The sequence below is a fragment of the Halichoeres trimaculatus genome, unplaced genomic scaffold, assembly GCF_033239565.1.
Source record: "Halichoeres trimaculatus isolate MK-OKI-2021-1 unplaced genomic scaffold, fHalTri1.1 fHalTri1_scaffold_1, whole genome shotgun sequence".
In the NCBI taxonomy this organism is placed as follows: Eukaryota; Metazoa; Chordata; class Actinopteri; order Labriformes; family Labridae; genus Halichoeres; species Halichoeres trimaculatus.
In genome coordinates this window covers 42,184,800-42,212,209 of record NW_027437179.1, presented here as the reverse complement: position 1 = coordinate 42,212,209, position 27,410 = coordinate 42,184,800, and the positions used below count along the sequence as shown (strand labels likewise).

The following is a 27,410-nucleotide window of genomic DNA, read 5'->3' as shown; positions in this document are numbered from 1 at the left end:
AGGTACCTAAACATGATACTTTTTGATTTTACATGAATTGGTACCGGCACTTTTGACAGAATTAAGTCGGTACCTATAAAAGTACCCAATTCGGCACCCATCTCTAGTTGGAGTCTTGTTGCTGCTATCGCCTAATATGACAGTCTGAGAGTCTGGTACTCACACCTTTGCTACTTTAACCATTATTAAAGAGGGGTACTGTGCTTTTTTTAATACGGATGCACGATTTTTTGGCAAGTTATCGATATCCGTCGATATTGGCTCAAAAATAAAATATCAAAAATCGGCCAACGCACCAAATTCTGCTGATGTAATAAACCGATAAAATAATGGGCCAAATTATATATATATATTTTTTTATTGTTTTATTGTATCTTTTTAATTAATCTCATTTATTATTGAATTTTAATTGTTTTCTATAATTTGTTCTGCCTGTAAAGCCCTTTGAATTGCCGTGCTGAAACGTGCTATAGAAATAAACTTGCCTTGCCTTGAAGCTGCAGATATTCTTTTTAAATTTCTGTGATTTTGTTTGCACACTGCAGATTGAGTAATCCTATGTTTGGCTCCTGTTTTAAGTTAAACTTGAATTTAAGCAGCAGTCTGTACAGAACATGTATCTGACTTATTGAGGCAAAGAAAACAATTTTATTTAGTTTGGGTTTAATGACTGTACAGTTGCACTTCTCATATGTTCCCTGTGAATAGAGGTTACTTTTACTGACTGTCAATTGTGAAATTGGTCAAATTTCCCCAATTTGTTGTGGGAATTATTATCTTTTTTAACATTTTCTGTTTGAAAGCAACTGTCATAAACAAATTAACAGTTTCAAGTGTATATTTTTCTTAATTTGCACAAAAAAAATGAATATAACATAACAAATGTGATAAGATTATGCCACATAAAACAATATGCTACTTACAATACAGAGTAGAGTTGAGAATCTCTGCAAGTATGTGCGCAGAAAAAATATCGCTTTCAGAATCGATTAATTTTTAGTCTTTATTTTGTCCCTCTGGTGACCCCTTACAATCTTTACATGGTTTACAGATGGAAAAAAAGTGTTATTTTTCTCTCTCGTGTTTTAGTAAACCCTTATTCCAGCCTCTGTCTGAAACACTTTGTTATAGCTATTGTCTCTTTAGACTTTCTGCCCCAAAAACCCTCTTCACTCTGATTGGCCAGCCCTCTGAAGGCCTGTCAGGGGTAGAGCTATCGGCAGACCTTGGTGTTTGAGGCCCCATCAATCCTTCTGCACATGCTCAGTTTGAACATGCAGCAGTGCTACTTTATGTGGGTTTATGTGGTGATCTATTTCATTATTTTTTCTCTAATTAATAGAAATATAAAATATATATCAATCTAATATATATATATATATATATATATATATATATATATATATATATATATATATATATAATACTTGAAACTAAGGCTTACAGTGTGGTTTTTCTTAAACAATTTATGATTTTTCCACAAAACATAAAATTAACTGTATTTTAATAAAATTTAGGCGTCCCCACTGATTTGAGTAGGTTTTTTTTTTTTTTTTAAATTTGTTTTTTTTAATGATAAAGAATCAATAACTTTCACATAATAAACCTAGTGGCGTATATTTCATCTTTTTAAATTCTAAGAAATGACGTGATGTGTGATTCAATTAAATCTTGACTTTATTTTATTATTATTTATCTTATTTTTTTATGAGGAAAATTACTGTGTTCGTGGACTTGGTTCTTATTCTCCACAACAGTTTTAAAGTTTCTCTGTCGACAAGAGTAACTCTACAAATACAGCTTTTTTCTCCCATGATGCATCACTGAGACAACAAGGTATAAGATGGATACAAGGTAAGCCCAGTCCCTTCTGTTTTTATGTACTCAAAAATGAAAATTTCCTTCTTAAATCTTTACAGGCAACAAAATTGATTCTCAATACCACATCCTGAAATATTACTTGCTCAAAAATAGCTTTGATGACCATTTCTTTATAAATCATAAGACTAGAAAGTCTTGAAATGTCATGATATAACTTTAAGGCCACCCTCTCCTGACATCATCCCAGATTAACAAACTAACAGACCCAGGCAGAGGTAGACGAGCAACTCCTGCTGCTGGAAAATATCTGCTGTCTTGAATATGATGGAAAAAAGAAACACCAAAGATGGAAGAGTCGAGTCTTATGATTCAGTCTAATTAGATTTGTTGGGAGTTAATCTGCAGAAAGAATTCAGATTAAATTGAATCTCTGTCTTGCTGCCTGGTTTCTTGTCTCTTCCTTTCAGCTGCTGCAGAAAATAAACCGATCTCTTCTCTGAGCGCCGTCTTCGCTGACACACAACACACGAAACCTTTTATCACCACGACGACGACGACGTCCCCCGCAGAGATATTTATCTGCTCAAAGATTAAAAACACGGGGGTTTGCGTGGCTCCTTCACTGAGGTTTATCAACAGGTGATGTGAGCACAGGTATCTGACAGAGAAAGGAGGCGCGGCGACTCCCCCGAGCCCGTACAGTCATTACGGGAGACAGAGAGGTGAAATGAAAGGGAGTCTCCTTTAAAGCTCCACGTCTTCAAACCTAAGTGAAACAGACAGCGTGGAGGGTTTAAAGAGCTCTACGACAACTTCTTTTATCCTTTCTCTCTCACACACACACACTCTCTCTCACACACACACACACACATCTGTCAGCTGTGAACACTGAGGCAGGAAGCAGACGTCGCGCCGCCTGCAGGGTGATGACAGCGAACCAAAAACCTGACGGTAAGAGTTTGTTGATCGTGTTTCTATGACGAACATTAATGTAAACATGTTGCTTTCTGCTTTAAAGACCAGCTCTTTGAATGGCTGTGTGTGTGTGTGGTTTCTCCTGCTTCTGCAGACAGCCTCTAGTGGACACTCCAGGAACTGCAGTTTTTAACACTTGAGCATCTGCTTCATATTTTAAGACCGGAGGTTGCTGCTGTGTCATGTTGCTAGATGTAGGGTTGCGTATCGAGAACTAGTTCAGTTTAGGAACATAAACAAATTTACGGGATTGGCCAATTTTTCAGTTCCCCGTGTCATAAAAGGAGTCCTCAACGATTTCAGTCTCGGTCAGGATTAAAGCTTGGGGTGAGTCCCGCAGCGCTCATTAAGTTTCTTTGATCAGTCTGAACCTGAGGTGCCGCGTTACATAACGTCACACGTTACACAGCATGTCTACAAATTCACAAAGAAATAACCACGGTGGACTGCAACGACTCTGAAGTTTGGATAAATTTGGTTTAATATGATTCTGACAGGAAGCACGTCCTTCACTTCAACACAGTGTCAATTTAATGTGCTGTGGTAGGGATGGGTACTAGAGTTGTGTTAAGAGTATCGATACGGCTGATACAATATCGATATTTTTGTGAAAATAAATAAAACTATTTTAGCCGAGTTAGAAGTAAAATACGACAGCTACTACATTGTATGTTGCTAATAGATAGTATAATAGATATCATCTCAAAGTATAGTTTATACTATCTATTGGCAACATACAGTGTAGTAGCTTAGCCATGGTATGCCATTGCTGCCACTACTGCCAGACATCAATGTTTTCCTTGATCCTTTAAATTTTGAGTAATATTTTGATTTCCATAAACATCATCTCTATTTGAGTTTAAGTATCTCGGGGTCTTGTTCACGAGTGAGGGAAGGATGGAGCGAGAGATCGGCAGGCGGATTGGTGCAGCATCCGCAGTAATGTGGACTCTGCACAGGTCTGTCGTGGTGAAGAGGGAGCTGAGATGGAAGGCGAAGCTCTCTGTTTACCGGTCGATCTTCGTTCCCACCCTCACCTATGGTCATGAGCTTTGGGTAGTGACCGAAAGAACAAGATCGCGGGTACAAGCGGCCGAAATGAGCTTCCTCCGTAGGGTGGCCGGGCTCTCCCTTAGAGATAGGGTGAGGAGCTCGGCTATCAGGGAGGAGCTCGGAGTAGAGCCGCTACTCCTCCGCGTTGAGAGGAGCCAGATGAGGTGGCTCGGGCATCTGATGAGGATGCCTCCCGGACGCCTCCTGGTGAGGTGTTCAGGGCACGTCCCACCGGGAGGAGACCCCGGGCAGACCAGGACATGCTGGAGAGACTACATCTCTTGGCTGGTCTGGGAAACGTCTTAGGATCCCCTGAGAAGAGCTGGACGAAGTGGCTAGGGAGAGGGAAGTCTGGGCTTCCCTGCTTAGGCTGCTGCCCCCGCGACCCGACCCCGGATAAGTGGAAGAAAATAGATGGATGGATCATCTCTATTTGTTTAAGATGATCGTGTAGATAATCGTAATATATCACAATATATATATATATATATATATATATATATATATGATATTGTGATATATTACGACACAATGGTATCGTGACCTAAGTATTGTAATGCGTATCGTATCGAGAGGTTCTTGCCAATACCCACCCCTTTTGGGGACTGAAACAGGTTCTTTTAAAGGTACTGACTAAACTCAGTCTGTAGTACCTAGTACCGATTAACATTAAAATCAAAAGGTACCATGTTTAGGTACCTAAACACATCCTTGTGACTGAGGAATCAGAAGAGTAGGCGATTTTCCACACTGGACATGAACACAGCCTTGCAAGTTTATAAATGGAGAAATGAAAATGTTAAATTTCAAAACTTTGAGATTTTATTTCTAAACAAATTAGTATTTATTACCACATAAACACACACAAAAAGTATTTAAAATTGGTACTGCTGAGCACCTATATCAATTGCCAGCGTCTGGGCATCGGTATTATATCGTTTCAAATGTGAACAGTGCCCATCCCTTTGCTGTGGTGTCCTGTTCCTAGGAAACGCCCCACTACAGCTGTATTAACGGTTCATCTTAGGTACAAAAACTACATTCTTTGCATCCATACTGAGATCTGCATCTATAATAATTATATTAGGAAATATTTCCAACATATTTCTTTTGGAAAAGCTGTTCAGAGAGCTCCCTGGTTCAGATGAGGAGTTCCTCTGATCAGAAACTCAATTTACGCTTGAGATAAAGTCCAGATGTAGGATGCAAAAGAGGAAGAAACTCTGTTTACTTCAGTCCCGTTTCCACCAAGTGGTCCAAATTAGAGCACTCTAATGGGTCAGTAAAGCCTGATCCTGTTTGTGTTTCCACAGCCAATCGTGCCCCCTCGTGGTAAGTAGTGTGTAAGTTGGATGCTGATAGCCGCGTTAGCTACGTCAGATTGACACAGTGTACTCTGCTAATAAATCCAACAAAAAAGAAAAAACACCACATGGTTTGTTTTGACAGCAGTTTTCTTCAGGAAGTTTGATGCTAAAGTATATGTGGGAAATTTTATTCATATGCTAGCGGTTAGCATACATCAGTATAATCTCAGAAAAGATTTCCACATGTCATCACAAAATCATATCATAGTTACTCTCATTCAGTTATAAACTCAAGTTAATGATGTTGAAACAGAAAACCTGTTAAGCTACTTTCTGTACAGAGATAATTCACAGGAGGAATTGATAAGTACCTGATCAATAAGCAGAACTGATAACTGCATTGGGATCAATAAAATCTGATCAATACACTTCCCTATCTGTGGACACAGATTAGGACTCGAGTCTTTTCCCTGATCCCCATCCGGCAGGATTCATAGTCCCGTCACCTGAAGAAGTGTGTTTGTGCAGCAGACAGTCGGCAGACTCAGACAGAAATCCTCCGTCTGTCTCAGAGGAGACTCGTCTCTTTCTGTGACCTTATTCTCAAACACTCCTCCCTCTCACTGAGGAGCCCCGACCAAACGCCTGAGAATCATCAGGAGGCGGCTCGCAGGAGGGACCGCCGCGCAGCCGGCTGAGCACAATCACAACCAAACTCTGCCTGTTTTCCCCAAACGTGTGTGTGAGCGTGTGTTTGCATGCAAAGGCAGGGGTGTGTGTGATTAAAATGGAACACAGCCCGTCCTCTGCGCTCCCACGAGGGAACAAACAAAGAGCGGGCGGCGTGGTGTGTTTTACAGCGCGCTCAGGCTCCGCTGTCTGCCTTTAATGAGATAAATCACCAATTATCAGCACACACGCCGACCTCTGCAGCCTCTCTGATGACACGTCTCTGCTCGTGCTGAGCCGCCGGCTGACCCAACGCTCACTGCTGCTGTCACACGCACAGATTTAGACCCTGACGGGCTATTTTTAAGGAGAATCCTGCAGCTTTTTCCACTCCATGAACCACATCATCAGTCTGACAGCTCCGCCTCAGGTCCAGCACGCTCAGAGAAGACTCCCAGCTGACGGAGGACACCTTCATCCAGGTACAGGGGCCCTCAAGACTTACACTTTCACTCAGCAGACACTTTGTCTGAAGCAACGTACAACTCTGAGCAGCTGTAGGAATGGTGCCTTGCTCAAGGGCACCCTGGCAGTGCAGAAATTATAGTAATACCTTTCCAGCAATCAGCCCAGTTCCCAATGAATGGGCTAAGCTTCTTTCCTCTCGATAGTCCTGTTTCCACCATGTAGTCCAGTACGGATCAGTACAGTTTGGTCCAGGTTGGATCAGTAAATCCAGATTCTTTTTGTTTCCACATCCAACTGTGTTCTTCTTGGCAGGCAGCGTGTAAGGCGGATGTCGATAGGCAAATCAGCTACGTCAGTGCAACACAGTGTGCACCGCTAATAAATCCGAAGAAGAAGAAAAAACGCCACACGGTTTTGTTTTGACAACGGTTTCACGCTGTTCAGTGACATCGTTTTCTGAACAAAAAGAAACTTCTCTTCAGGAAGTCGACTTGAGATCAACTTCGTGAACTGGAGACCTTCTGGGGTTGGATCTGTATGTCTGGTACCCCAACAGAACGGTACCAAAAAGTGGGACGGTACAGGTTGGTAATTTGGGGATTTGTCCTCAGAATGTGTGCCGTAATGAGACAAACCGGGGTGAACTACTCGGTGGAAACGGACCTACCTGTAGGGATGGGTACCTTTCACATTTAAACCGATGCCTGGTACACCCAGTATCGGTACTCAATGGTCCCATTTTTTGGTACTTTTGTGTGTGTTTATGTGGTAATAAATATCAGTTTGTTTTAGTGATAAAATCTGACGGGCATCTGATGAGGACGCCTCCCGGACGCCTCCCTGGTGAGGTGTTCAGGGCACGTCCCACCGGGAGGAGACCCCAGGGCAGACCCAGGACACGCTGGGGAGACTACATCTCCCGGCTGGCCTGGGAACGTCTTGGGATCCCCCCGGAAGAGCTGGACGAAGTGGCTAGGGAGAGGGAAGTCTGGGCTTCCCTGCTTAGGCCGCTGCCCCAGCGACCCGACCCGATAAGCGGTAGAAGATGGATGGATGGATGGATGAGTAAAATCTCAAAGTGTTTCACTTTAACATATTTATTCTTCACTGTATAGCCTTCCAATGCTGTGTTTATGTCCAGCATGGAAAATCGCCTACTCTTCAGGCAGAATTTGGTCAGTTCCTGTAAAAGTTCCTTCCTTTTTTCCTTTCCTTTCTTCTCCCCTTTTACATTCCTTCACTTTCTTTTCTCTTTTCCTACTTTCTTTCCTTATCCTTTTCTTCCTTCCTTCCTTCCTCAACTTTTTTTGTGCCCTCCTTGTCTTCCTTTCCTTGTCTTCCTTATTCATCTTTTCATTCTCCCATCTTCTTCCTTCCCTTTTTCTTTTGTGTTTTTCTTCCTTCCTTCCTTGTAAGATCATAATATAAAAACCAATCCTGATCAAATCCAGATCCTGATCCTGCCTTAAAACCATCCTGACATATTTACCCTATATCGCCCCCTAGTGGAGAACATGTTCCTTGGTCAGAAGCAGAGTTTGCTGATGTTTACGCAGCACGTAACACTGCCGAAACACTGACCACTGATCATCTGGGATCAGTAGGGATGGGTACCGAGTTAGGTACTTTTATGGGTACCGACCGAATTCTGTTAAAAGTACCGGGTACCGATTCATGTAAAATCAAAAGGTACCATGTTTAGGTACCTAAATGCATCCTTGTGACTGAGGGAGTGAAAGAGTAGGTGACTTTCCAAGCTGGACATGAACACAGCATTACAAGGTTATATAATGAAGAATAAATATGTTAAATTGAAAAATAAAACATATTTTGTAATTAAAGAAACTGATCTTTTTTACCACATAAACACTAAAAAGTACAGAAAAATTGGCACCGTTGAGTACCGGTACCAATTCCCAGGTACTGGGTATCAGTACCGTATCGTTTCAAATGTGAAAGGTACCCATCCCTAGGGATCAGAGACACCTGAGGGCCGGGTGAGCGCTGATGTCATCAGTCTGTGACGATGAAACGAAGAGGTTTGAGCACTGAGAGGCTGATTTGACATCCCTAGTTTCCTGGTCCTCTTATTCAATACCCCACTGACGTAAATACTAGATTCTGATTGGTCCAAAACAAAGAAAGCACCAGGGACAAGGGGATGACTCGTCAGATCAAATCCATTCACGCAGAGGAGAACAGAACAAAATGGAATGCGTCCAATTAATCAAAGTCACATACCAGGTGAGAGGTGGAAAAATGATCCAGTTCATGGATCTGGATCTGGGACACAGTTAGACTGAGTTTAGGGATCTGTTGCACCTGTAGAGCTTCTGCAGGAAAAACTCAGAGCCATGCGATCCTCTCGCCTCTCGTTCTGCTTGTTTCCAATAACTGATGCTCCATATTTATGAACTCTGACTCCAACAGACCCTGCTCTGATTTAGTATCTTTATACTGAGGCAGCGCAGCAGTTTATCTCCATATTTCTTTGATTTAGTTTTAAACAGAGCGTCTCTTATTCAATTGCGTCTCTCAGATGCATTGCAGAGTTTTCTTCCCAGTTTCACCTGCGCTTACGGTGGATGATGGTCCCAAAGACGACCACTATAACCTCAAATGCTCTGCATAATTTATGATAAATGATTCTTTGATGTTTGTCATATGTTTTCAAACCAAAAAACTTCCAAACAGAAGACACCGCTCCTCTCCTGGGCGTCTGTGGTCACTCATTTTATCCTCCATCACTTCATTACCTAACCCTCCACACACCTTAGCCCCTCCCAGCTGTTCAGCAGAGCTACAAGCCCTTGTGAACTGTCCAATCACACTGCCATCTAGTGTTCAGGAGGATCACTGCAGAGCTTACAGTGCATACAGCTCAGAGTTTATTACCAGCTCTTCCTCTCCTGAAGTTTCCGAGGACTGAAACTTACTTCCTGGCGCGGTCCAACTGGTGTTGATGAAGGAGTCAAAGAGCAGCACGGATCAGCAGCTCAGCAGCAAAAAGAAAAACAGAAACACAAAGAGAGAGCGCGAGCAGCAGACAGACACGCTCAGACACACATCAGACTCCTCAGACAGCCGAGGCGTGCTCGCAAACACAACAGAGACCAGCTCCATCCTCTGAGGCGTTAGACTGCTGGGGCACCGTGCCGCCTGCTGATCAAACACTGCAATAAGCTCAGGCTGCAGGATTTCAACCAGCAACCTTTACAGCTCCTGCAGCTGGGGAAGGACAATATTTATCACATTCTGCATTAACTTCTATCGCCAGAGGAGTTCACAAAATTCATCCAGGTAAACTTGCGATGAATGGAATAAAACGTGCGCTTTTAGGAGATTTGACTCTTTAGGGCTGCGTTCGTGGCCGCCATGTTGCAGTCTTTTGTTTACCTGTTACCTCCTTTTCACTGTTTTGCATCAGGAGTGGGCTTTTCAAGGCCAAACCATTGCTCAGCCCTCAGTGGCATCTTTTCACTGACTATCCCCCTGAGAGCAGCTCAACAACTGGTGCTGACATATTTCCTTCTCTTTCCTGAACACGTTGTGATGAGAGGTAAAGACAGACGAAAGTACAGAGGGTTAACGATGAGTGATTTCATGCACAAGCTGAAATTCAGTCTTGTTGTTTACGATTTGGGTGTTAAAGTCTGTTTCTGTTGCTTTGGCCCTCTGACTGCGGCTTTGAAAGGTGACGTAGAGAAAACAGCCACTCACTGAACGCTGCGCATACTGCAGAAAATAGATTTAAAAACTTCCTGTAAACGGATCAGGTCCAGGGTGAGATGCTGCAAGTATCACCTCAACGTTGGTGTCTCTACGTGAGGCATGCAGACGGTATAATTAATGGATGAAGTCTCTGACGTCACCCATATGTTTCTGAAACAGATTTTTGAAGCAGATCGGCTATCGCTGCCATGTTGGAAGTGACAGGGGCTTCAAGTACAGCTATGGGGCGCCCGTCAGTCACATGAGCTGAGCTGTGCCTCTGATTGGACGAGCTCATTATCTTAATCAGAATCAGAATCAGAATCAGAATCACCTTTATTGGCCAAGTATTTTCAAGAATACAAGGAACTTGACTCCGGTTTAAACTGCACTCTCTCAGTACAAACGTGGATAGAATTACAAGAGTAGAAAAATAGAGTTTAAGTAGTAGAAAAAGAATAATAATTATTACAATATTAAATAAAGAACTCTGCACAGAGTAAATACAAAATATATACACAATTTAAGTTAGGAAAAATAGTGCACTGAATAAATGTCATAAAAAATGTGCAATTTGCAACAGGGAATGGAAGATGGATGTGCAATAAAAAAATAAAAAAAATAAAATATCCTCTGAACTGCCGAAAAAAATTCACCCCCCGTACAGTGTGTGCTGATGGTGAAATCAGTGACTCAGACAGGAGACGGTTTTTGAACCAGGCTGTAAATAGGTTAATTTCTGCTTTGAAAACGTCTTTTTTTCACTTGGTGTGTTTGTGACTTCCTAAACTCCCAGATCCAGCCTCAAGTGGACACTGGAGAAACATCAGGTTTTAGCACTTTAGCATCCTCTCATATTCTTAGACGAGAGTTTGTTACTTGGCGAGGCAGCAGCGTGTCATTTGTTTACGTTTTCTATCATTGCTCTGTCTCACCTTACTGAACCTCACAGCACTACACCTGCATTAGGGCCGAATAATTAATCGAATTGAAACCGACATTGCGATATAATAGTCCGCAATTTTCAAATCGCAAAGGCTGCACTTAAAAAATAAATGTACACAGACCTGGAGGAAGTATAGAAACCAGTACTCTTTCTTCCTTAAAAACAGCAAAAGCCAATATGTTATTTTTTTCTGGCAAAAAAAAAAAAAAAAACGCTGTGAGCTACAGATACTCACAAGGTACAATGATTGTGGCTGGCAGAGCATTACCCCTTTTTCACTTTTTTCAGCACTGTTTTGTTGCTCTTACTGACAACTGAAAGCCACAAAAATTTCACAGTGTTCCTTTTTCTTTTTCAATAAAAAAGGGCAGCAAAGACTTGTTTATATGTAAAAAGTACCCCCCACCCCCACCCCCCAAAGAATGGATGCTAAATGGCAACTGCAATGATGGTCCAAAAAATTGCAATTAGATTATTTTCTAAAATCATTCAGCCCTAACCTGCATTTCAAGCAACCATTGCTACCGTCCACACCTTTTTTTCCCACTTATTTACTGCAGTTTGAAAACTACAGTGGGCAGTAGGTGTCAGACAATTATTTGCTAAGTTGACATTACTAGGGATGGGGCAAGTTCTAGGATCTGTATCGGGCTGATACCAGCTTCATTTCAAGGTATCAGTACTCGTGAAGGCTGCAGATACCAGCACCGATACTCAAAGTAAAAAAAAAATATGTCCCCCAAGTCCTCCTCACCGGTAGTTGGCGCTACATTGCTGCAGTTTGACACCACAGCAAATGTGCATCAGGTCCCGTTCTGACAACATGAATGAACCAGGAAGAGTTAACAGTTCGACTGTTTTATTTTTTATTTTTGTTAATTTATTAAAGAATAAATGGTAAACTCAGAGTGAGTTGTTTTAGGACTTAATGTCAGAGTGACTGTGCTGTCTTTGTCCAAAATGATCCGTCTCTGTTATTCATGTAGTATCAGTTTCATTTTGAAAAAAGTGGTATCGAAGATCCCTGCACATCATCAATGCATAAGCAACAACACAACAGATATACAGCTACAACAGACGTCAAATGAGGTCAGTTTCCCCCATGATCACAGAAAATATGTGAAAATAAGTGAAGTAATGTTTTCTTTCTTTACTCCAGTTTTGCTAGATTTAGCTTTAGCTTAGCACGATCGCTATAGTTGTTATACATTATTATCAAACTCTTGTGACATTTCTGTGTCTAATGGGGATAACTAACCTCTTTTAAAAACCTGTTGTCTTGTAGCATTTGCATTCATATCATGGCTTTCGTAAGCCGTCTGACACCTACTGGCCACCATAGAAAACAGCTTTGAAATTAAACACTTACAAGACAACATTAGCGCTAAAGCTTTGATTTTTGATAAGCTAACGGATATTTGAGGGTCATCCATCAGGACACCTCTCTAGTTGGTGTTTTTTCCCTTTTCTGCAGAGCTCACAGTGCGCGTCATCCTCTCTGTTCAAAGGCCTGTTGTAGCAAAAAGTTTCAACAAGCATCCTGCAGCAGGCAGCGCAGCACCTAAAGAAGCTTCTGCTGCAGGATCCACTCAGAGTCCACCCTTTGCTGCATTCATCCTCAAGTTTCCGTTTAGTTTTTCCAACCTCTGAATCCACAAACTCCACCAAACTGACTCCTGATGAAGAGTGATGAGATAGAGAAAACTCAGAGTTTCAGGCCTGCTCTTAAATCCTGCAGGGAACGAGCTGGAGCAGGTCAAACATACAGTAAATATGACCTGTTGCTGCTCAATGCTTTAAACTTAAGGATACAAAAAAACTCCAACTACTGCTGACCTTTGACCCAACATACGAGCTCTCAAACTTATCATATGATGCTAAAATGCAGAAGAAAACTGATTTTTCTGATGTTTTCTGACAGAAACTGGCTCAGACAGATGTACAAGATGATTTCTAAAAATCAGAAACCCTTCCTATAAAATCCTGGGGAAACATCTGGTGAAAGGGTTTACCCAGAGTGTGCAGCTGTACGGCACCACAGCTCAGTGCACAGACCCTGCAGACCTCCAGACAAGGTGAACCAGGTTCAAATCTGACCCCTGACCTCCTGACCCTGCACTGCATGCCAGTCTTCTCTTGGTCTTCCGGGAAATAAAGGCACAATATGAACCAAAATACACATAACATAATAAAACGACTCCACCCAACAAAACAAAAGCACATGTTGGTCGTAGCGTCTTGCGTGTGTCTGATTCCTCCTCGATAAAACATAAAACTGTTAGAGCAAGCTGCAGGAGGCCCCTGACTGCAACAGTTTCCCCCTTAGTGAGCGATGAATCAATACCTACTGCAACCAGCTGAGCAAAGGCTCAGACAGGAAGAGCTAGAGGTCTGCAGCCTCCACACCTGAGTGCAAATCCAGACTAGGATGCCTGTAAAGCATTTCTGCCCTCAGTACAAGTCATTTAGTTCCTTCATTGCCCCACAATATCGTTCTCAATATCCTCATTTTAGGCCATTCTGAAGATCTGGTTGAAACGCTCTGTTTCCAGAATGACCTCCAGTAACCTCAACGTCACAGCCTTTTGTGCTCTGATTGGTCAGTTCTATCAGAGGGGCGGAGGGGGTAGAGCCAGGGGGCGGTTTTTGCAGCATGGCAGTATTTACAAAATCGCCACATTGAATGGAGCAGACTGAGCGAGTTTGCTGTTTGCCAAAACTTCCCCGTAAGGCATTGATAGCACTAATAAAATGGCAGAGTGTAGGATACGTCCTTTTGTATTGGACCCCGAGTCAGACCCGGACGGTTCTGCAGCTCAGGAGGAAGAAAACCCACCTGGACACAGATCATCTCAGGACTCTTCAGTGTGGTGGGTCAAACCGGTACTGTAACATGTATAGTTTATACGTGGAAATATAGGCAGACTTCACCAATAAACTATTTCTATAACAGGGCTCCATCCTGCTCCTTCACTTTTCTCTGTCTGTTTTATCCATCATGCTGAAAGTGTCGTCTAAAGATCGCCTCTACCCTCAGTTCCTCACTATGTTATTACCGCAGCATTATTGTGGTCCAGGTTCACAGTGCGTGTCAGAACAAGCATGCAAATATCACAGTCTCACAAGTATTACGCCGTCTGCTAAAACTACAGTGTTTTAACTGCTAATTCACCATGTAAAGCCGAGCTGCTCAGCAGAGCAGAGTCCCTGCATCCAGCACTCAGTCAGTCGGCTCTTGGTGGGTGTATCCCTCGGTGGCGGTTGTGTGACTAACTGACATCACAGAGGAGGAGCTGCTTCATCAGATTACTCCAATAAAAAGAAAGGATCCTCGTGTCGACACGACGGTCAAAATCTCGCGGCCAACTGGCAATGACCTATTTTCAGAGGCATCAAATCTCGTTCTAGGATATCAGAAAAAATACAATATCTCATTTTTTGAAAATTCAAGGGGTGAAAGGTCTTGTTTTCAAATTTATTATATCATATGTAAGTATTAAATCAGGGATCAGCATGATATGTCCTCTTGAACAGCCTGTCACGGGGCTAACATGAAGATAAACACACCCACACTTTGGAGACATCCAGACGGAGCAATCAGCTTGTTTTGGGAGCTGGAGAAAACCCACATATGCACCCTCCACACCTGACCCATCAAGGGATCCTAACCAGGAACCTTCTCTTTGTGCACCACCATGCAGCCCCCTAAGAGTTTCTATACTTGTCGGAGCCTCACAGCTGGAACCAGAGAGGAGGATCAGAGTTTGGGGATTCAAGAGTTCAGACATCAGCTGTGATGATGAAAAACACTAAAACCTGAGAGGAGGATAGATTTCAGAGTTTGACTTTTGTTGAAATCTGTATGGTTCTCACTGTAGGTGTTAGTTTTCAGCTATTATAAATAATAACTGAGGTATATCTTCATTAACTGAGGTGTTACAGCCAGGTAAGGCTGTGTTACAGTGTGTCAAATAGACTCTCTGTGTTATTTCAACATAGATTATGTTGATAACTATGAGTGTTTATCATCTGTTTGTTGATATTGTCTGTATAAATATGATATTACTGTGTAATAACTGGCTAACCTGCTGCTGTGACACACCTGAGTCTTCATTTATACCCATAACACACTCTGTCATCACCTGTGTTTTTATCCATACACCTTTAAATCTGCATTATCAGGGCTCAGGTGTTGGTCTGTGTGGGTTTAATGTTGTTATTCTCATTTAAACTCATTTTCTCATTTATTCTCACATCACAGTCTGATGATGATGATGATGATGATGATGATATTTAGCTCCAGGCTCAGGCTTTGTGTTTCACCTGGAAGGGTCCTGACTCATTACATGTCCACACACACACACACACTCACACAGGCACAGACACAGACACACACACACACACCTGGCTGCTGTAACAGTCCACAGGCTAACGTGCTAGCACCTAGCTCTGTGGGTTTCCAGTGTTAGCAGACGCAGAGGCTAACACACAGCTAGCTCTGGATGTAGCACGGATTGCCAGCTGAAGTTGTGGAGCTGGCTGAGAGGAAAACACAGAAGTTACCGGTGAAGAAGAGGAGGAGAATGAAGCGCACACACTCACACAGAGACACACACACACACCCCGGCATGGAAAGAGACACAGTGTCCTTTTTCATGTTAGCAGCCGATGCTAAGCGCTAGCCTGCTGCCTCCGCTAGCTGTAACGTCTCTGCACCGTGGTGTAAATACATCAGAGCAGCTCCTCTCTCCTTACACGTGTGGACAGACGCTAAAACTCCTCCAGGGGACACCGCTCCTCACAAAAACCCTCCCCGGCCGACAGCTCACCTGCTCCGGACAGCGGACACACGCTCTCACCGGCGACACATCCCCCCGGTCAGCCCGAAAAACACTGCTGCTTTTTATTTCCAAGGACACCAAATCGCCATGACAGTTTAGAAAAATGCATAAAAAATTAGCAGGCAGGGGAGGGAGGGGAGAGAGGAGAGAGGGATGGGGAGGTGAGGAAGAGGAGGGAGGGAAGGGACGATCGGGAACGATCCGACTCAAAGAAACGACTCCTCTCCGTATAAGAGTCAATCTGTTTTCTCTGTGCTTATCTATAACCGTTATAATCAGAGTATTATAATTGAACATTTATTCAACATAACCTCATTTTGAGGGTAAAAACAAGAGTCAATCATAATCGTGTTATCATAATAAGTGATTGTAACTCATATCAAAGTCTTGAAGTGGTTATATTGACAATTATGACTTGATTTTGGTCACTAGCCACGGTTGACTTTCCCGAAAACAATAGTAAACATGGAAAGGAATATTCCAATCTCTGGTCTATATGCGCCGCTGTAATCAAACAGAATAGTCAATGGGGCATGCGCAGAAAAACGTAAACATCGCAAGATTTATCAAAGCTGAAAGACGACAGTTTGTTTATCACGGTGTTGCAATACTCCGTGTTGTGAGTTTTTCGTCCGTCCTGTCTTGAAATAATATTAATTTCTTTCAAAGTTTGGATCAAAAACAAACTTTCCGCAGCAGTCCAGTGCTGATGGCTCGCCGCCCTTTTTAAAGTTGAGGAATGTCTCTAGTTGCATCTGACATCATATCTGAGCATGTGCTGAAAGAACGCACCCTGACAACTTTCCATTTGAGTGGATACATGATACCTTAAATCGGTTTGGGTAAAGGAATATTCCACCCCTGTGAAACCGATTAAATGTCCATTCTGATTGGCTCTTTTCTTTCAGAATGAGGTGTATACAAAGGTTAAATTCTTTCTGTTAGAGCAAATAAATCGAATGCAAGCTGAATATTTGGGTCCATGTATACGTGGCTACTGTCTGGGTGCGGGAATGAGGCATTTTTGACGCACTTCTAAAAGAGTCTAAAGTCCAATCCAAGGTTATCTTCAAGTTAATTTAGTAGTAGTAGGCTTTACCTACCCATTAACCTGAAGTGCCCCCTGTGGTGACTGTGAGAGTGACAAAAAGCAAGAACAACATTGGTAAAATTTAAACTAGCTTAAAGCTAACTCTGTTAGCTAACAATGCATCAAATGGTAACATTTATGTTTAACTAAATATTGTACATACAAATATAAAACGGGTTATGTAACCATGGCTGCATTGTTTACATGTGAAATCAGCTGTTAGCCGCCTGTAGCATGTTAATGCTAACTGGTGCTAGGCCAGATGTTTCCCACAAGGTGAGGAGAAGGAGGTGAGGACGACGTGCTGGTTCTCAGGTGTGAGCTAAGAAGTGACGACATGGACCTGTCCTTCCATCCATCGTTATTGGGAACGTAAGATCTATCTCCAATAAGATGGACGAGCTAGCTGTGCTAACCCAGCAACAGAGGGAATACCAGAGGGCAGAGTAGCATCATGCTATTCACAGACATGGCTAACAGAGCTAACACTAGAAGAAGGGGTGAAAACCACAGGATAAGCCCCTGTATAATCCCAAATACACCGTCCATGATGAATTTATGGTACAGTGATTCTGCAGTAACTGTTAACTTGCAGGAAAATATGGCAGTGTGATACGTCGGTTTATCTGACTCATTAATCCTCCTCTTAGTATTTCATTTTAAAAAAAAACTGTGACATAAAGTATGATAAGAGCTAACTATGAGCTTCAAACCGTGCTTGACAAACACTTATTTGACCTGGAGTTTGAATTTTGCAGTCTGACCCACGTCCCATCTGTTAACATAGAGAGGGAGGGGATTGTCACCTATACCGCAGACAGTCAGCAGGGGGAGCTCTAAGTGTTTTGACTTCATTTTGAGGAGCTGTCATGCTGCCTATGTTTTGACTCCTCTCAGTTGTTCACTGAGAGGAGCCGGCCCAGAAGACCGACGCGTCCATGAAAGGCCCGTCTCGAACGCACACATACCTCCTCCCTGCACACAAAGACCAGCCGCATCCAAAAGTTAAAGCTCTTCTTACCTAAAATGGCCACTGCAGCAGCCAAACACACACCGAGCTCTTTATTGAGCTGAAGTTAGTCAGCTCCAGGAGCGGACCGAGTCCTCTGCAGCCAGCCTAACATTAGCAGCCTGCCTCACTCCTTCACATCCTTCCATTGGCTGCAGCCTGGCGCAGCTGGCCCCGTGCATGTTTCCATTGGCCCTGCAGCTGTCAACCAAGCAACCTGAGCGGGTCTGTCCCGGGTTTGTCTGAGAGGGACCGCGGCAGCCCCAGGCAGCACCATTGTGCATTGTGTGCGGGTTTTTCCCTGCTTCCTGCCTGCTGGTCGCGGCTGAGAGCGGGGATGTGGGGCAGTGAGCGGCTGTGAGAGCGGCTCTGAGGCGGGGGGGGTTGTTGTTCTTACCGCAGACCTGCAGGAGGATCGTCTGGGTCCCGGGGGGAGCGTCCCTCGCACCGCCCGGCAGCTCCTGCTGTCATTGAAGGAGAAAGGCGCAGAAGACGCGGGCAGCGATCAGCCTTCAGCCCCCCGATGCCACAGATCCAGGGCTTTACATTTCTCCTCCGCTCGCTGCATCCACCAATCATGTGTCTGTTTACTCCTCCATCAGAGCCGGCTCTGCAGGGCGGAAGAACAGACAGCAGACATTCCACGTCTTGTGCAGATCAGGTCGTGTTTCCCGGATGTTCAGCCTCTTTGCAGGACTTCAAATGAGCCGTTCGAGTGTTTCTGGGTCTGGATGGACTTGTCTCCCTTCTTTAGGGTCTGCTGTGGATCTGTTTGGGGTCTTCAGGTGTCCCCCTTTCACCTGGTTTACTTGAGCTCTGCAGGCTGACCCTGCTGTCACCTCTGCTCCTGACCTGAGGAAGTTAAACCCTCAGAAACATCTGTCAGAGGGTTCAAACACGCAGGCAGGGCTCAGAGGTGGACTCAGGTATCACAACTCCGTACGTACCAGTCACAAACACAGGTGTTAACATGTCAGGGTCATAGAAAAGTGTTTAAACACACAATTATCAATATAAAGCTTTATTATTGGTGCAGTGGCTCCTTGTAGCTTTAAAAAAATATTGAAATAAAGAATAGTTATTTTTCTTCCAGAGGGTATTGATGATTAAAGACACTGACACTAAATAAAATCATGTGTTAACATTAAGTTGAACTAAATCTTCATCCCATCTGTCAATAAAGCCTGCCACCGCTCTACTTCACCTCCTACAACATCAACAGCCCACCAACTTTCCATGCACCTGTGGCTAACCTCAAGTTTTACAGCCCTGGGAAGATAACTACATCTACAAAAAGACTAATCTGGAAGAAAATACAGATTTTAATTCTGTGAGGATGGATTCATTTCACTGACAACGTGCTGGATTAATATACATGACTGATATGTGAGAAGACATTAGGAAACAACAAAAAAACAATGAGTTAAGTGATATTATGTTACCAAATTGAAAAGGTCTTTCAAAAGTGTTAACTTTTTGCAAAATAATTGAATTTCTTTCTTTTTAAAAATTTTTTATGAATTTAAAAAAAATTTTAGATTTTTTTTTTTTAATTTCCCAAATTTGGAAATTTCATGACTTTTTGGTATTCCATAGTATAAAAGTTCAGTTTTATTTAAAATATTTGAAATATTTTTTAGCTGGATTTTTTTTTACATTTCATTTTTTTTTCAGAATTTTGGGAACTTTTTTTAATTTCAAAATTTTTGGAAATTCGTGCAAATTTTCAATTTTGAAAGGTTTTTTAAATATTTTGCAAATTTATAACTTTCTTTTTGAGTTTTTGAATTTTTTACAATTTGCACATTTTTTATTTAAAAACTTTTGAGAATTTTTCAAAATTTATGGGACTTCAATTTAAAAAAAATCTTTTTTTTTCCTTTTTTTAATCATTTTTCAAATGCTCCAATTTTTTGAGAATGATTTTTAAAATGCTTATATTTGAAATTTTAATACTTTCTGAAAATTTTCACAACTTTTGCTTCAAATTTTAACAATTTTTTTGCAAACTTCAATTTTCTTTTTTTTTTAATTTGTCTAATTTTTTAATTTTGCAATCACTTTTTAAAAATAAAAAAATAAATACATCACATGGCAATTTATTATTATTGTTATTATTGAGATTATTATTATTATTTTTTTAATTATTATTATTAGTGCTATTATTTTTATTATTATTATCTACTTCAGATAATTATTCACTAGATTTACTATGTTTATAATTTATACACTCTATTGTCTTTATTGTGAAGATAAAGTCGACTTTGTGGCTCCTGATTGACTTTAATCTCAGTGAGCTGAGGTAAAAATGGCTCCTATGAAAGTAAAGGTCACTAACCTCTGCCTCAGACTTTTCCAGCAGTGTGCAGACTGCATCATGTGGATGCAATGAAAAGTGAAAAGTAGTGGCTGGAATAAAGGACTATAGCACAGACAGTTTTTAGAAGCAACAAACTGTTAAATCAGGAGAAAGAAACCTTCTCTTTTCAAACGGCTTCTGGTTACTCGCACTAGAAGAAAAGAACACATCTTTATCGTCATTTTACAAACTGTTAAATTGATTTTTTTTTTTTTTTTAAAAAGCCATACTAAAGAGTCCTCAGAAGCCAGCCACACAGACAGTTTTAATCCAGATCCAGGGTCTGGTTTTCCTCTTTCAGTGACCAGGGGGCGTGGCCTGTTTCATTTCATGTTTTAACAGATTATGAATCCAAATGATCTTCAGGTGTTTGGAGTCATGTGACTATTTTTACAGCTCCCTGTCCGCCTCACAGCCTCCCTGACCTCATTAAAATTAAACATGTTTAATATTAATGACTGTGGTCAGACTGAACACCTGTAACAACCAATGAGAGGAGGCGAATGGGAGGTGTCATCACCTGGATGATCCAGCTCACCAACACGACACATCTTCATCCTCTGGTTTTTAATCTGTCATAGCTGAGGCTCAGATTTCACTCTGGTTTTAATAGAATTATGGTTTGGATTAAAGATTTGTCAAACTTATTTCTCCTCCATCTCTCCTCCACCTCCCTTCCTTTTCTCCATCTCTCCTCCATCCATCCTCTGTCTCCTCCATCTCTAAATGATCCTCTGCAGGAGGAGGAGCTGCTTCATGCATGTCAAAACTCTGCTTCAGATGAATGTGGATGTGAATATAAACCAGTGTGTGTGTGTGTGTGTGTGTGTGTGTGTGTGTGTGTGTGTGTGTGTGTGTGTGTGTGTGTGTGTGTGTGTGTGTGTGTGTGTGTGCTGCAGTGAGGAACACACACCACATCCTGCAAACACCCCCCTCTCTCCCTGAAACGGCCTCTGCAGAACATCATTTATTCACACGGTGACGCTGAAGGTTGGACGTGTTTTTAAACTCTGCTCTTTAAAAAAAAAAGGAAAGAAAGCAAAAAAAGGGACGAAGAAGACTTTTATTTCTCAGTTCCTCACACCTTTGTCACCATTTTCCTGAAAAAGTTGCGTAACACTCAAAGTCCTACACTTGCAAGTCATGAAAAAGGAAAGGGTTGGTGGTTTGAGTGAGTTAGGTTATCGGCCCAAAGAAGGATTAAATTCAAGAAGGTGGACCTCACCATAACAGGCACTAACGGCAGGATTACCTCACCTGTTCAGCTGTTTACAGACATCACACTCATGTTTTACCGTTTAAGTTAATTAAGATATGCAAAGACAGCGGATACTTCAGGATTAAAATGATTATTCATAAAGTCTGAGGATGTGGAGCTCAGCAGATAGTTTAGATTGAAGAGACATCAATTTTTTTTCAGCGACCAGAGGAGATAAGAGAGGAAATCCAAGCGAGGCTCGCTGCCGTCAGTTTTACAAGTTCGATTAACTCTTTGCTTTATGATGCGGGTCCTTCCAAGATGTGTGTGGTGGATAGAGATGGCAAGTAAACAACAAATACTCGGTTACTGTACTTAAGTAGATTTTTCAGGTACTTTGTACTTTTAGAAGTATTTAAACTTTTAACTTTTACTCAATTACATTTTCAACATAAATATTGATACTTTCTACTCTTTAATTTTCCCAAAAAGGCTTGTTACTTTATATCTTGGTATATAGGTTACTATATTTGTAAGGCGCCGCCCTGTTGGCTATGGCTGCCTCCTGCAGCAGCTCTCTCTTCTTTGTCTGTTTCTTGTAATTTTTTCATCTCTGTCATCATCTTTGTTTTTGGAGTGGATCATCACTTTGTATGATTCATATGTTGGTCATGGACACCAAACTTTTTGTGTCTTCAGTGATATTTTTACTACTTTTTCTCCTGTGTTTGTCTGGAGATCCTACATGTAACCATGGCTGCATTGTTTACATGTAAAATCAGCTGTTAGCAGCCTGTAGCATGTCAATGCTAACTGGTGCTAGGCCGGATGTTTCCCCACAAAGTGAGGAGAAGGAGGTGAGGACGACGTGCTGGAAGAGCTTCACCTGCTGTGAGCAGACAGGATCCAGGAGACAGAGACTGAACAGACTGCTGAAGAAGCTCAGTCCTGGATCCTGTGGAGGTGAAGGCTGGCTGACTGGACAATGATGGACAAGCTTTTCTATTCTATTCTATAAAGCCTGGGTCTATATATTGTTTTTTTTTGGCACCACAACATCAGTGTCGAAGCAGGTCTGCCACTCCGCCCACACGTTACACCACTATATCGACCAGCTGCATGAAACAGACGACGCTGAGGGTCCCACAGTCACAGGAGCAGCTTCCACGGCCTTATTTAAAAGAGCCTTTTGAGTTTGTTGGTGATAAAAATCAACTCCTGACGTATGCGTTGCATCTTGTGCAAAACGAAACTCCAGGAAGTGGCTTCAAGAACAGTCCATCAAGTGCATCAGGACACTAAGCAGGAAGTGTTAGTTCAAACAATAACAACGCTAAAGTAGATTTCATATAAATGATCCTGTGTTTACAGTCAGTGAATCATGCAATAGGACAACTATTTACTTTTAAAAGTACATTTGAGAACATTTCAGAGCCTGTTCTTTTTACTTTTACTCAAGTTGTTTCCTCACATAGGTATTTTACTTCTGCTCAAATAAGAAATCCATGGACTTTTGCCATCTCTGGTGGTGGAGTGTCATTCTCTACCTGTCCACTAGATGTCCTCAGACTCTCTGTCTCTTTTCTTCTTCACCTGTTCTCTCCTGTAATCAGTCTTCAGTTTGGCTCCGCCCACATCTTCCTCCCTCTGTTGGAGGCTGCGTCCACATGTAGCCGGGTGTCTGGGAAACAGCAAATATTTTAACACATCAAGTTCTGTCGACCACAGGAAACTGCAAAATGATGTTTCCTGAAAACTCAGGCCACAGTGAAGATTTTGAAAAACAAGGTCAATCATGGGTTCCTCCTGGGGTTTGACATGCTTGGAGCTGCACTCACAGGCAGATTTGCTCGCTTTGTGTTGAGGAAAGTGTTTTTAAAAAGTAATGAGGGGAGAATTCGTTTTCTGAAATACCTGGCTATGTGTGGACTTCTGGATTTTCCTCCTGGGGTTTTCCCTCACCTGGACCTACCTGGAGAGACTGACATGAGTGTCGAAGAGTCCTGGAGCTGTGAAACTTTACCTGTGTCGTCGTTTCCACCTGAAGCTCTGCTCCTCCTCCTCTGCCTGGATTTCAGTGAGTTTCTTAAGTTTTATGTTTGAAAGTAAAAGAAGCAGGAAGTTGGTTTTCAAACCTGCTCACCTTTGACCTTTGACCTGGAACTAACCAGCCTCCTCCTTTAAAAAGACGCTTTCGGGTGCGTTTGAAAACTCCTTTTTGGTGAGGAACCTTCCTTACTGAAGGAATGACCTGGAAGTATTTCAGCGTCGGCCATGATTAACGGCTGTTAGAATTCTCCAAACGTTAAGGAAAGGAAGCTCGTTGCTTCCTTTATTAGCTCCTTTAGCTTAGGAAACACTGGACCATCCTTTACAAAAGGAAAGGAGAAATCTTTACATATTAAACCTACATCTGTCTGCTAAATGCCCATACCATTTAAAGATGGCTACATATAACATATTAATCACAATATTAATTTGAATAGAGGAATTCAGATGTTGCAACTGACCCCAAACCTGGGGACAGTTGCAACACAGATCAGGGACGGTTTCAACATATAAAAAAACGTGAATTTTTCACTAATTATCCTCAGTGTTTTGTCCAAATAGGACAAATACTAATGTTATGACCCAGAGTGGGCTCAAATTCAATTTTATTTTCTGTACAGCTTTAAGGTATTTAATTAGTTTTGTTTTGTTTAAAACATGGGCCTACCTTGAGTCAATGTGCAGGTGTTACTGAAGCTATAAAAACTCAATGTTGCATTTTGGGACAAAAAGAATGGAATAATTTCTTTTTTTACAATTTCTCTATTTAGATGATTCATTCACTCTATGACAAGTTTTCATGACACATACAACAATAACAAATTGCTCATTTTTGCTTATCAAGTAATTTGGGAAATTATTCTGTTCATCATTAGCGTTAGTTTCTCCATATGATTGCCTGTTCTGTTCATCATGAGCAATAAAATATATTAATTTTGCCTATTTTGAACTAAAAATCTTTAAAAAATATGGTTGTGTGGTCTCTTATAATATGACTAACCTAATAGCATGGGGACAGTTGCAACAGTTGCAACTGTCCCCGTGGTACCAGTCATGACAAAACGCCATGTGCTAGCTAGCCACATTGGCACTGACATATGCTAACCATGTCATTTAACAGTCAACAAACAGTGATTCAAACTAGAAAGGTTTGGATTCATTCATACATAAGGTCAGAACAGTATGACAAAAAAAAACAGCTCATGAAAAAAGCTACTTCCATTCCTCCAAAACAACTTCACTTGATAGAAGCAGGACCAGATGCTCAATGTGGCCTCTCTCTTCTTGGTGGGTAGAGGGTCTAACTGAGCATGTGCAGTGTGAGTGTCATCACTCTAGCATGTTTCTGATTGGAGACATAAGGCTTGTTGCAACCGTCCCTTGTTGCAACTGTCCCCAGTCTCCCCTACTTTGTTTATGTTTTAGATTTGAGGGACAATGAAGATATGTAGACAGTACAGAGTAAACATTTGGGCATGCATAAATAATAACAGATAAATAATTGCATGTTATTATTTACAAAGTAGTAACTTTCAAGCATTTACTTTCCTCCATAATTACCCACAATGTTGACGAATATCAAACTATTGTGCTACTTGTTTCCTATATTAATATTATAAACTAATTACCATATTTTCATCTGTCTTAATATATGAAGTTAATCATTCCAGTAATAAGACAGAACAATGGGGTCTCCAGTAATGTTAATTATGGAACAATCAATAAAAGACAGACATATAATTATCGTTCTTGATGATAATGTGTAAATAAAAACAGATAAACATGTATTAGCAGGCTTAAGGTTTTAGTATGTAAACATTTGACATTATTTACCCTAACCTTACAGCTGTGAGCAGAAAAGACAATGCATGGTCAGAGAAAAAACACCTATTGTTGATGATAACAGGTCACTAAACATCGCAGTGAGGTAAAGCAGATCTCAAGGGCGGTTGTTGTAGGTATGGATGGCAAACAACTTTCTGCAATTAAATGATAGCAAAACTGAGATTATAGTTTTTCATCCCACAAACTCCCCAAAAACCACCCTGCACTCCCTCAGTCACCTATCCGAAAACATTACACCCCATGCAAAGAACCTTGGAATTATATTTGACAGTAATTTAAAGTTTGACAAACAAATCAGTTCTGTAATCAAATCTAGTTTTTTTCAGCTCAGGATCATAGCAAAAATCAGACCATTTCTGTCACATAAAGACTTGGAGAAAGTCATCCATGCCCTGATATCCTCCAGACTTGACTACTGTAACTCCTTGTATTTTGGAATTAACCAAGCATCAATACAGCGATTACAGCTTGTACAGAATGCCGCAGCCCGACTGCTTTGCAGACGTAAAAAACGGGATCATATAACACCTATATTAGCATCACTTCATTGGTTGCCTGTTCATTTTAGAATTCAGTACAAAATTCTTTTGTTTGTTTACAAAGCTTGTCACAATACAGCTCCCAGCTATATTACAGAGCTAATATCACCATACAGCACTGCAAGGCCCCTCAGATCATCACACCAAGAACTCCTCACTGTACCAAGGTCCCACAAAAAAACCCTTGGAGACAGGGCCTTTGCAGTTGCTGCACCGAGGCTGTGGAACGAACTCCCATTACATATTAGATCCTCTGGCTCCCTGGACTGTTTTAAAAAAACATCTTAAAACTCACTTTTATTCTCTTGCTTTTTCATGAGTTTATTTCCTTTCATAATTATGATGTCTTCCTGTAGAAGAACTTGTGTGTATGTATGTATCTGTGTCTGTTGATGAGTGTGTGCTGTCAGCTGCTGTCTGTGGTTGTGTGCGTTCATGGCCATGACTCCATCTAATAATGGCTATGGAAGTTTGTGTCTTATGTGTTTGTGCTGCCCTGACACATTAGCATTTTACACTGTTCATTTGTCTCCCTTTTTATCTTATCATTTGGTGTTTTATACTTGCTATTGGCTCTTGTTGGGTTTTTCCTTGCTGTTCAGCACTTTGGCTCAAACTCTGTTTGTATTTAAAGTGCTCTATAAATAAAGCTGATTGATTGATTGATCTCTTTTTCTGAACATTGTAGTTCGTCATGGCTTACAACGTCACAAGAAGCCGTCGTCGCATAAATATGACATCAAAGTGAAAGTGCAGTCCAATTCCTCTTTTACCGCAGCTCTCCTTTCTTTTCCTCTTACTCCCTCCTTTCCTTGATCCTGTGACGTTTTCCATCGGGGTTAAGGTAAAGTGGATAGGAAAGGAGTCAGGAAGGAGTTTTCGAACGCACCCTTGGTTTTTAAACCTGCTCACCTTTGACCTTTGACCTTAAACCAACCAGTCTTTTCCTGTGGGTTAAAAAAATCTCAGCTCCATTGACCTGCTTGGTCTGCGTACCTGGCTGTGAGCTGCATCTGTGTCCTTTTCTCATCCCCAAGACGACTCAAAGTATTTCTCACCTCTTTTAGATAAAAAGAGATAAAATCAGCTGCTTTCATTTCTTTTGAGTTAAACTGAACTCGCTGACTTACCTTCAGGTGATCTGCACACCTGTGTCTGTACTTCATTCTTTCTGTGCTGCAAATCTTTAAAACCTCTTTAACATTATTTAATCAGCATTAAGACAGACGTTAGCTCCCCCTCCTGTCAGTAAACTTCCTGATGCACGAATAAAAATCCTCTTCCTGTCTGCGTCTGCGTCCCATCGACCTTCGCTGTCAGCACCACAGATCCTGTAAATAAAGCTCCACTTTTTTTAGATCAAAGAAGAAGAAAGTCAGCTGTTTCAAACTTCTGCTGCATGAATTAATCATTTAACTTTTTAGACGTCTGAACTCATCTTAAGTCAAATGTTTTTACAGATTGAATGCTGGATTCAGAGACTGTTTGGTGCAGAAACACGTGGTTCTGTCACAGACCTGTGTCTGGGTC

The 27,410-nt window shown here is 41.6% G+C and overlaps 1 protein-coding gene across 5 annotated transcripts in view; it reads right to left on the bottom strand.

Annotated features, from left to right (window-relative positions):
- Positions 1–18,592, bottom strand: part of chd6 (chromodomain helicase DNA binding protein 6) — a 96,597-nt gene extending 78,005 nt beyond the window's left edge. For 3 of the 5 annotated variants that reach the window (XM_074668973.1, XM_074669256.1, XM_074669219.1), the window contains exon 1: positions 15,780–15,908. The gene's annotated coding sequence lies outside the window, so the exon portion shown is untranslated. Of the gene's footprint in view, positions 1–15,779; positions 15,909–17,902; positions 17,988–18,287 lie in introns of those variants that run through there. The other 2 variants (XM_074669056.1, XM_074669136.1) reach the window with 2 other exon arrangements.
- Positions 18,593–27,410: the final 8,818 nt, after the last annotated feature.